At 38.7% G+C, this 12,345-nt stretch overlaps 1 protein-coding gene across 3 annotated transcripts in view; it reads left to right on the top strand.

Moving 5' to 3' along the window:
• Window positions 1–12,345, top strand: part of TJP1 (tight junction protein 1) — a 159,288-nt gene that overhangs the window by 77,554 nt on the left and 69,389 nt on the right. The window lies entirely within an intron of this gene.

Genomic DNA, 12,345 nt, shown 5'->3' with positions numbered 1-12,345 from the left:
AGTCAGGAGAGACCGTCAGGAGACACAAACTGCATGAAAATATTAATGATTGAATGTGCAAGTTGCATGAGTTCTTAAGAATAGCTACCGATATTTGGCTTAATTTTGTCTTTTTCAGTTACAATTTTACAGCAGTACTGTGCATTTATGTGCCACTGGTTACTTTCTGAGGCACATAAAAAGCTTCTTCATTGTATTTATTTGGCCATATAGACCCCATTGATGTTTTACTGAAGTACAGAGAAGTTAAGTGATTAACCCAAGGTCACTGAGCATGCCAGTGGCATCTGAGTGGTAAAATCCAGGTGTTGGTGCTGTCTGTACCTCAGTGATCCTCCTCAGTGAGGAAGAGATGACAATACTAAGGTCATACAAGAAAATTTTCTGTGAACAATTTTTCTCCTAAAAAGGTCCCAGAAAATGCTTGAAAAAGGAATGTTGAAAACCAGTATGTTTCATGCTATGTATTTTGCACTGTTTTTTCTTCAGATATGTGACATAGCAAAGTTGAAGAGCCTAGTAAATAATCTCTATATAAAGAAACTCCAAAAACTAAAAAGGAAAAATGGAAAAGACTGTCTTTGAGACTATTTCCAGAGCTGGAGGAATGTGAGGCTGGCGCAGTCCAGAATTTAACATCTCTATCCTGCTGCTGCTAAAGTATGGGTTTAGTCACAGTTGTTTGCCCTTTCATTGCAAAGTGCAGGTTAATAAACATCCTTGACAATAGAAACAGGTATGATTTAATCACAGCTGTTACGATAGACAGGACTGTGCCAGTTATGTTTGCATTGCATTTATATTTACAGAAACAAGTTTGTTCAGAAGAAAATCATCTGCCTGTGAATCTGTACTGACATCAAAGTATGTCTATTAAATACTTCTTCCATAGAATAGAGAATGGAAACGGAAAGATAACACCACAGTATTTGCTTAAAATTTTGAAATAAATGTTAAAAATAGATTTAAAAAATTATAAATTTCTGGAATGTCTTATTATTGTGTTTTCATAATCAGTACTGACTTCCCCAGAGAAGATAAAGGGCAGAGGATGAATTCCACAGTAACTATCAGATTGCTTGTGAAGGTTACTACAATATTTGTCTTGCCCATTTGATGCTTTGCTATGCAGTCAGAAACAGATCTCAGTGTTTTCAAGAGCTGTTCAAGCATAATTAGAAACTCAAAATGAGTTGAAATCTCAGCTGGAGGCTTAGCAATTTGTTTTCATGCTGCAAGTCATTTAAGATTTATGTACGTATAACTTTTTGATGGAGTAAGGTGATATCCTCAATCCAAGTATTCTGTTAACACCTCACTTTCAGGCAAGATCCAATGCACTCAGTGTTCAGCTGTCCAGTTCTTCTGCCCCTTCATGTGGCAGAACCTCAGTAGCTGTGGTGCTGCTGTCTCTCTGGGGCAAAGACTGCAATATAATTGTAATAATGTTATATAAGAGTGCATTTGTTTAATTTGTAATACACTGCAGCAACAGGGTCATTTCTAAAAATATTAGCAATGCAGTGAGTGAGGCTCCTCTGGAGTCTGAAGAAGGTTTTCGTGGCAGAAGCTGTGCCTGGGGGAAGAGGGCTGAGCATGCAGATGGAGCATGGCTAAGTGAGCAGAGCAGGTCAGAGCGGGTGTGCTGGGAAGGTGCCTCCAGAGGCAGTACCCTGACTCACTGCGTCCTCTAACCAGGTCTTCTGGGAGGGTTTTGGTGGAGTCCTTTGGCAGAGTTTGGCAGTTGCCTTTTCCCCGGTCAGCGCAGAGTGTGGTGAACACCAGAACTGTCTTTCAGGTGACTGCCCTGGTCAGTGCAGGGGGACTGTTTGTTTAAGGGGGTGCAGCCCACAGCTGACTGCACACACTGAATAAACAAGAAATTACTCCCAAACAACTTCAGATGCATGACTTCTTACAGTATCTCTGTTTTCTTATGTTCAAAGAGCCCTTTAATAAAGGACTGCAAATGTTGGCTGAATTAATTTCAGTGTCAAATACAAGAACCATGTCTTTAAAAAGAAGGAACATGCTGGTGCTGTACAATGCTATTTTTCATGCTGTCTAGAGAGTAATAGAATACTGCTAAAGCAGATTGTCCCCAGGTGTACTTCTCACTGAGGCTGTTCCTTTCTCTGTCCCTGACTGCCACACAATAGTGTATCAGTGAGGTACTGGCCATCTTCACGGGTGACACAGTTTTCGGAAGGGGAGTTGGAGGAGGGTCATATAAGGTCTATATTTGCTTTGTCAGTGCAGGCAGGAAGATGGAAAGTAATCACTGTAATTAAAAAACAAGACAAAGTTTATCTGCATATATAGCACATATATTTGAGAAACCTCAGTCACCTTATCCTTGAGACCACTGGAATTATTTTTGCAGTGGCATGGAAAAGGCTGTGACATAGATAGCTTTCAGTTACACAATCTGATCTGTTCACATAGAAAAAAAATACTAATTTTAAAGTGAAATACGATACCTAATAAAATTGTAATTTAAATTCAAATAGCAATGTTCACCATCCAGCTCAAGTCATGACATTAAATCGCGTTTTGATAAGATCTCATTACCTGTGTTGTAGTATTATGAAGTACTAAGGCAATGACATGTTCTGAAGACTCATTCCCCTGACTGCTCCTGTGGTTCTCAGGTTGTATGGGTTGTACAAGATGGGGCTTGTGCTGCTGCAGGGAGGATCACTGCTCACACCCTTGGCTCTGGGCCTTTGTGACCAGCCGTGGGGAAAGCTGACCCTGCATATACATGAGCAAAGATTTTGCAGAGCTCAGATTTTACTTGTTGTTTTTGATATAATGAGGGCAACAGCTACTGTATTATCCTGTGCCTTTGCAGATATAAGTGTTGTACATGGTTTGTAATCCCTCTCAAATATGCTTATCTATGTAGAGATTGTTGCACTGATTTTCCCAAATGATCTAAGCATTCAGTGATTACCTCTCTAATTTATTTCTGTGCCAAGAATAATGAGTGGGTTAACTGCTCATGATACAGCTCTGGCTGGGGAACAGACAGAGGAGATTTTATGTGAGTTAGGGCAAGTATTACGGTGTTCGTGGGGGAAAAATGCCTCCACCTCACCTTTGTCCTTCATCCTGGTAAATCTCTGTCAACTCCAGTTGCTGCCTCCAGATTAGAGGGCAGCAACTGGAGAATTAGAGAAACAATTAATTATCTTCATAATCAATTTTTTCAGGCTATTAAGGCCTATTAATGCATCCAAGAAACTGATAAAGTTATAGAAATGAAAATAAGTAGACTAGAAAAAATTAGTCTGTACAGTAAGACAAATGTATAAACATGGTGTTTCTTCTATTAAATTGGCTTGGGATGCTTTCTGTGATGATTTAGGGGCTAGGCTTGCTCTTTTTTTTTTTTTTCCCCACCATGATCTTGATTGTTCAGAAAGCAATGAGATGCCCAGTTGTGAAAATAGAATATGGTTACCCTGAGAGAAACATTTAGAAGTAGTATGAAATCTATTTGTTCAGCAGTGCATGTCTAAAAAGCAGCAGTGCTTGTATTTGATGTTCTGATAAATGTCAGTGCGACACATAGCCAGGGAAGTGTCAAAGGGTTGATTTCAAGCTCTCTATTTGTAATTGGGTCTTCAGGAGACAAAACCACCCAGTCTGTTTTGAAGGCTGCCCCTTCTAATAAGGAGCTTTTGAAAAGTATGGGAAAATAAGTCTAAATGAAATACCTGTAGAAGATCTCCTTCAAAACACTTGTTACATTTTGCATAAGAAGCTGCTTAAATCTCTCAGCATCAAGCATCTTATTCTCAATTGTAATATTTACTCATTTTAAAATAGTACAAGAAGCAAGAGTATTTTGTGACTCATGAAAGTTTGAACACTTGACAAAAATTGGTTTCTCCATTCTGGAAAAGGCTTTTGAAATACGTGCTAGCTAGGGAGCAAGTTTTATGATGGGAAGCTGTATCTTTTATTAGACTAGAGCATAACATTGGAAATTAGTTGGACTCAATGATCCATGTGGATCCCTTCCAACTCAGAATATACTATGACTGTAAATACTGGACAAGCTTTCAGGCAAAGGGATCAACGGGACTGAAAACAGCCATAGTGACTGGACTTCACTGGGAAACTTGCTTTAACGCTTGTCCTTGCTTTACCTGCTCAGAAAACAAGGATTTCAGTCCCTAGGCTGTTGCTTTAGCACTTTTCACAAGTATTATAATCTCACACATTTAAAAAAGGATGTGATAGTTACAGTTTTTCAGCTTGCACACTGCACTGAACTGACAGATGTGTAAAGAAGAGATTTAGCTAATGAAATTGATATAATGTGGATTCTGTGAAGCCTATGCTGCTAGCTGAGAAACAGTCATCCAAGTGTGGAAATACAGCGTTTGCCCTGTTAGCTTTGAGCTTTGCACTGTAAATATTTTTGCTTTGAATCTTTCTGCACTGACTCTATTGGTTTAGCTGGATTAAAGCATTGCTCTGATTAAAGCCTCTTGGCTTCACTGCAGTGTAGGTTGTGGCATGGTAGGTATGGTCCTATAAAAAAGGGATGGTTTCTCTGGTAATACAGCAGGGTCAGGAAAATTTCTGACTGTAGATTTCTCAGGTTTAAAGTTGGAGTTTAAATAAAGATACACTCTTAGCCATATATGTTTATCTTATCAAATACTAATGTTTCCTGGGTAAGTTAATGCACAACCAGTTTCAACCAGCAGCACTGAGCTGAGAGTTGAGCTCTGCCATTCCTGCAGATGTCACATATGAGTTTCTCTGAAGAACTTCTGGTTTGGCAAAGGTAAATCAGTTTACAGATGTGCTTGCAGTATAAGTGCCTAGAGAGCTGGACTGAATCTATTTAGCTGAGAGAAATAAGTGAAGTTTGTACTGTATCAGTATAAGCAGTGTGATGACTCATAAAAAAAATTCTCATTTAGTACTTCACATCTGCTTGAATCTCTTGTTTACTGGGTTAAACATATTCAATATTATTCTGTGGTCAAAATTTGGTTATGTAAATCTTGAATTAAAATGTTATTTACTTATTTCTAAAAGAATTTATTGAAAATGCATTACAGGTTGCAGTTAATGGGACCAAGTGTAAAATGCATGCATGCTTTTTGAGGGCTTTTGAGGGATTCAGTGACAAATGGTCGCACTATGTCTTTATACAGCTAATATTACATAAATCTCCAAACTAAAAAAATTGAGCTTCTAAGAATTTCTTGCACGTGCATGGTGACTACTTGAAAAATGCCATGCAATTATCCAAGGATTGAAGCAAGCAATCTTATGTCAGATGAGGTACCTCTCTAAGGCAAAGGATGTCTTTTGTCCACAGGTTCAGAAATCTGCAGCTGAGGTGATCTATCTTAAAGTGTAGATAAATGCTATGCAAGTGTAGATACATAGTCATGTTATCTTTGCCATTAAATTCAGCTAAAGTCCCCATCTTTGGCCACTTATTCCTGCCTCTGTGCTACAAGGATAATTTTTTAATGAGTATCACTTCAGTTATCCCCACAGAGTTAGTAAGATGCAGCTATGGAAGGGCTGACACGGTACAAGAGGAGAAACAAGTGGTCAGTAACGTAAGAAGAATGTGGGGCAGTCGTCACGTTAGTGTGCGTTGCCCACTGATTTCATGTGCCGTGACATACCAAAGCCTAAAAGCCAACCCATGACATGTGTTTTTCTTTCCTGACAACATCATCTCAGGAAATAATGCAATATCCTTCCACACTAAGCACTTTCTGTTCTAGTATCCTCTCATGTATATTACCATCTTTAAACTGTTACATACACTGAAAACTTTTAATTTATTTTAAAAATTTGTAACTAGTTTTATTTATATAATTAAGAATTTTAATATTAACCACACTGTAACAGACGAAATAGGGCATACTGCAAAACATGTTGTCCCGGGGAGCTAAATTTTGCTATTGATTGCAGACACAGCTAAAATAGAATATGTAATAACACAGATAACCAGATGTATACTTAGTTGCTACAGACTAAAAGTAACTGAAAAGCACTCCTAAATTTAAGATGGAAAGGATGTGATGCTCAATGCATTTGTCTTAAATAGGATCTGTTGAGGGTGTAGGCTAATTTATTGAAATATGAAGTTAAAACTCATAAAACTATGTTCTACTGTAGTGTTTTATAACATGTTTATATGTAATATGTTATGCAATCACATCTCAGACAATATGTTTTGGAAGGATAATAATTTTCAAAGGGAGCCTCAACGAACCATTGCAGACCAGTGGTGACACCACTGTGCAATATAATCATCCAATAATATATAGTTAAGAAAGCTTCAGGGGGTACAAATAAGATAACTTGAGTTTCTTACACTGACACAAACAGCGATCTTTTTAAAATGCTTTTTTTTTAAACTGTTTTTAATATCTGGAGGTAGGAACAAAAGCAAATACTAAAATGGAAAGAGTTCATAACCCTTTGGGTGTGACCAGCAGGAGCTTAGTCACCTTACTTACCTGCTCTGAACCTTGCTGAAGTTGCTCTTGTAAAGCAGGTGCTACTAGGACAGAGCTACCAACTAAGGTAAAGATTACACTAGAATTAAGTGGGTGTAATCTGGTGTTCCCACTTTTAAGCACATTGTTAGTCCCTTGACTTGATGGACTTGTGCATGTGAATTTTAAAAGAATAAATGGAGTCTTGTACCAGTTGTAATAAGAAAGATTAGAGGAGAAAAATAAATTTGACATTCTAAAAGACAAAAGCTGAGTGGCAAAAATAAATAGATTATAGTTTATAAAGTTTGGTCATTTAAGTTTCTACATTTTTGCAATTATGCAATAAAGTCTTTCTTATATGAAGAATTGAGAAACAAATTAGCTCACACTTTTGCACCATTATGTATAAATGTTTTTAGCAGTATAACAATTTTCAGTATATATTTTTGTGTTGAATGTAACAATTTTCAGTACATATTTTCATGTTCTGAATGCAAGCCCTTCTCATTAACAAAAATGAGTCATGATACTTTCCCGTAGTACTTATTGCAAGCCTGATATTTGTGCTCGAGAAACTGTAGAAGTGATCTCACCTTTCAAAACTATCTGGGTTGGAAAACCACACCTTTTCTCCCCATCTTTGTTCCTCCTTATATGTGGGGAATTTTTTTGGGGGAGAGGTTCAGAGAACAGTTTTGTCACTTTGTGTCTTGCACAAGGGTTCCTGGAAAATGTCTGGGTTTGGATACAGAGTTGTTTGCTAGCAAGGAAATTAAATGAATCAATTTTGTTAAGCTGTCCCGGGGCTGCCTTTCTGAAATACTTAAAGTTTGTAAGTAACGAAGCCTGTGTCTGTTTTATTTTTTATTTTCTAAAGTGCCTGTACAGTTAGTCTTTGGTGCATGTTGCTTGTTTGTCTGGGCAAGCGTTTTTAAGAATGAACTGCTAGTCGTGCTCTCTAAAAGCAAACTATGAAAATAAGAACTGTAGATCGGTGGAGCATGTGTAGTACTGTCTGCAGTGTGACTGTTTATCCACCTGGAACCACAGACTCACTGAATGTGCACCTGCTGAAGTCTCACAGCTGTCTCTGATTATTTTAACAGTCCCTTCTCTACCAAATAAACCTGGAGAAAGTAGCACAGTTCAGAATATCTGACATTTTGACAACCAGTGGCTTTAAGAAGCATTTTGTAAATTCAGTCTTGATCAGCTGCAGTGGATTGAAATATACAGCTCTGTTCACAAAATATCTGAGATGGAAAGTAGAATAGTTACATAACATTTCTGTAATAAATTTCTGTAATAATTTAGCTCTGCTGCTATGAATCACATGAACATTTTCTTCAACAGTGGTCTCAGATTTTGTCACTACACATAATTATACAGATGACAAAGATTCTCTAAGAGCTGATCCAAACCAAGGAGACTCTACTCTTCAGCTCTACAGTGATAAATTCTTTAGGTATTTTAAGGCTGAAAATAATGTTGCGTTGCAACCTACTTTTAATTCTATTTGTACATTTCCCATTTGCTTAAAAGTTGAAGTGATATTCTGGCTGAACAGAAAAGAAAACTTGCACTGTGTTAAACCTAGAACTCTTTTTTAAGGTGTTAAACAAGAAATAACAATTACTTTAAACAGCAGGTGTTTAAGACAGGCTGACTGTCAGAACAGGTTGGGTTTATTCATATTCATATCCAGCCTCTGGTGTGTACTTGACGTGTGTGCTTTAACCTGTTAATGAGAGGTAAAGTACAGATGTTTGGGATTTTATCTTTGTCTAACAGTTCCAATATGTGAGAGGCAAGAAGTTACTGGAAGTCTCTATTCCCTGTATACTGAGCAATTATCTGCAGTGTTTTTGGGAGAGGCATCTGCAGCGATATACAGCCTTTTAAAGAGTAAGTAGATATAGGAAGCAAGCTTTAACTGCATGGAAGCGGGACGAAGATAAGAATCATTACTAGACATCATTACTACATTAATTTTTTCCCTAGGGACTTGATTCATCAAGACACTGAAGTTCTGTGTAATTTTAAGGACGTGGATTTCCCACAGCTTTCTTTGTTATTTTAAACCACTTTGTTATTTTTTGAGGTAGAAACAGATAATTTCTTCTCTTATGGTTTATATGGTGAATTCTCATTTTCTCTTCCCCTTTTTCTTTGTTTCTGAAATGCTGAAATCAGGTGGCAACTACAAATACAGAATGTACAATATCAACTAAACTGCATGACATCATTGATAATATATAGGCATACTATAGTTAAGCATCCCAAGACTCCCTCATAGGACAACAAAACCATCTGATATCTCTGAAAGATCTTATATGAACTCTTCTCTTTTTCTGAGCCACCAACACCATGAAACCCACAGGAATTTGTCTCTGTAGTGGCTGCGGTTCTGTGGTTTCCTTCTTCCCCATCTTTAAGTGGTCAAAACATTTCTTAAAAAGTTAAGTCAACACAAAGTAGAGAATGGACTTCCTGTTCTTGCAGTGTAACATGTCCTCAGTTAGAAAGATGGATTCACACATCTGACTGTCCTTCTGTGTCCTTTGAATCAATTTAGGGCTATGGTTTGAACTATACTTGTTAAATAATAGTTTTATTTTTAGGTTTCCTACCAAGAAAATATAATAGTACTTTTTTTAGGCATCTCCCAATGTTATGTTAAGCACTTGCTTTTCTTCAGCATTTGATTTTTGAGACAATTTTCTCTCTAAAACTGGGGAAGCCATCCTGTTTTCAGGACCTATAATCGTAATATCGGGAATATGTTTTAAAATTCTGATTCTTCAGCTAACAGATGGGACTTCGTATATATCTGTATCTGACCGAATGTACTATATATATATATAGCATATATATGCATAAACACTAACATGTGTATCTCTCTCGCTGTAAATCGATATGTGTATATATATACAGAGACATCTGCTTTTTCCTTAGAGCTTTTTAAAGGGAATACATGAATACACGGGGATCCCAACAGTCTTAACAAAATACAACATGCTCTTTCAGATGTGAATTTTGTAATACTTTACTAAGAATTTTCTAAAAAAATGTTAAATAGGAATATAATTCTAGGTTACTTTCACTTAAGGTAATGATTTTATGTTGACTAGACTAACATTTGATTTGGCATTTTCAGTACTGTTGATGTTAGGTTTGCTTGTTAGCAATTTATTAATGAAGAGTTGAAAAAATTCTCCTGAAGGAAGAATTTCAAATAATAGGAACATGGTTCTGCTATTTCTATGTATAAAAACAAGCAAAAACGTTAATTAAAAATAATTTGCATCTACCAACAAATGCATGCATTTTGCCAGTGCTAATAGAATAAGATGGCATTTCTAGCTCCTCTAATTTATAGCAAGAGTAGAGATGAATTTTAAAGAACTGTTGGAAGGAAAAAGAAGGGACGAGAGGAGGGAAGGAAGAAAAGGAAGGAACAAATAATAAAAAATAAAATCAAAAAAGGAAAAAAGAGATTGAGAGAAAAGAAGGAAAAAGAAAGAAAATCTCATTAGTCTCTGGGGGCCAAAGGAGTTATGTATGTCCAACTGTCAGGTGTTTCAAACCCCTTGCAGAAGTCCTTCCTTATTCAATAGTTTCTCTCCTTGTCAAATTCAATGTATGGACTGATGGCATTTTCTCATCCAGGATAAGATGATACAAAAATGGCACACTCATCTTTGTTGGAACTTTCTTTGCTTACTATTTTTCTTTCACCATTTTATTTGTTCCCCATCTTTCTCCCAATACCGTAACAACTGCTGTCCTTGCCCATGGTCCTTCTTCCTTATTTTAGGGATCCGTTTCTACCTCTGTGTGTTTGCATGCCTGCAGTCCCCGTTGGTTCCCCTGCCATATGCCTCATCTTGGTTTATTATCTTTAGTCTTCACTCCCAGCCTGTCCTCCTCCCCAGCCTGCAGGCCTTGCCCACCCTCCCCAGAACTATTCAAGCGGAGAAAGATGAAAGGAAATGATTATTTTAGCCTACACTTTTACAGGTCACCCTGCCCAGGTTTCTTTTCGTGCATCCCCACACCTTGAAATCTTCCCCCTCCTTCCTGTTGTGTTCTCAGCCTTTTCCTTCCTGCCTCCTCTGGTGAATGCTCTTAGACTCTGGCAACGAAACATGTGGGCATAAAAAATGTCACATTCCACCTTCTGCACATGTAGATAAAGTAAAAAAAATAATCTGAAGCTTAGTTACATCTAGCAATTACCAAACAAAAACTGTGCACTAGTGTTTTCAGGGAAGGGGTCAGCGGAGGACCTTTGGCAGAAGGCCATGCTGCAACACGGGGGAGCTCCCACGGAGAGCAGGCCCCTCCAGAGCTGAGCACAGCCGCTGCGTCTCCGTGGGAAAAGGGGTGAAGCCACAGTACTCGACCAGTCTGGGAGCAGTCATCAGGTGTCAGAAAGGCAGGGATGGTGCTGACAAAGGCTAGAGGTTACTGGGGCTTTGAGTCTGCCCTAGTGTGTGCTGGGAGATGGGCCTGCTGGGCTCTCTCTGCCCTGCAGCGCCTCATTCTCCGCACCATGGTGGAGGAGTTGAGTTGGCCCTTCCCCCCTGATTTCGGACTGTTGCCTTGGGAATTTGCTTCAGCTATTTCCTGGAATATGAATTTGTTTATTTTCAAAGGAGAACAAACGTAAAACTCATACGGTAGCTTTGGGTAGGGCGTTTCTTGGCAGAGGGAGTGATTTGGATCATGAATTATTGCTTCTTTTAAGAATTTAAGTATTTCTGAAGATTGCATGGAGCACAAAAGCAGCTGGTAGCACATAAAAAGTACAACTGCATGAAAATAATGGCCCTGATACCATGGCTTTTGCTGTCATCCAGATTTCATGAAATATTTGCAAAGAGAATGCAAAGTACTCCTATTTTGGTTTGGGATTTTTTCTCACCGACTTTTCTTTCACTCGCAGCTCATGTACCTGATTAATCATGCAACTTTTGGTCTATTCTAATATTAAACAGTAAATTAATCAATATCATAAACCACGGACCATAGTGATGTGGCTAATACACAGAGCATGACATCTTTTCACTGAGATTTGAAACACTTAAGTGGGGGATACTTATGGAAGTGGTTTGTTTAACTTATGACTCGATCCTACAAAATTTGGGAATATGTGCTCAGTTTTATGTGGCATGAGCCATCCCAAAAGCAAGAGTCAACTCTAGCTGAATATTCAGACAGACTCATTGTGCGTGGGTAAGGCATCCACCTCCCAAAAGTAAAATCACATCTTTAAAAAGCCTTTCTTTTTAAATGGAAAGAAACGTTTGCAGTATTTCTCTTAGTGCTTAAATAAATCATCATCATCATCATCAAATACTTACTTTATAAAAGACACTAAAAACAGTGTGCCTAAAATACTGGGAAAAGTTTATTTTTCAAAGCCACAGGCACAGTTGGTGGTCCTATAGGAAATGCTAAGGCTATGCAGTCACCACCTGAAAGCAAATCAAATCTCCCAAGTTGTTTTCTTTTTGTGCCTTTATTGCTTTTATCTCAAGAACAAAATGTACAATTAAGGAACTTGAAAACTGATGTCCCGCCCCTTCAAACAATGGGGAAACGCAAAAGCAGGTTTGAGCCCGCGCTGATCGACATCCCAGTTCTGCGCCGGTTGCAGGGGGACGGGAATTCCTTCGCCCCGCCGAGAGCGCAGAGCCGGGCCGTGCCGGGCTCCGCCGTCCCGCAGCTCTGCGGGCTCGAGGCGGCGCCGGAGCCGGTCCCGGCCTGCTCCGCTGTCCGGGTTCAAACGCCCCCCGCACTCCCATAGGCTGCGCCGGGCCGGCCGCGCTCGGCCCCCGCCGCCCCGACC

The sequence above is a fragment of the Corapipo altera genome, unplaced genomic scaffold (genome assembly GCF_003945725.1).
Source record: "Corapipo altera isolate COAL_440 unplaced genomic scaffold, ASM394572v1 308, whole genome shotgun sequence".
NCBI lineage: Eukaryota > Metazoa > Chordata > Aves > Passeriformes > Pipridae > Corapipo > Corapipo altera.
Note: the sequence above shows the minus strand (reverse complement) of the source record. Positions and strands in the feature narration are given on the sequence as shown.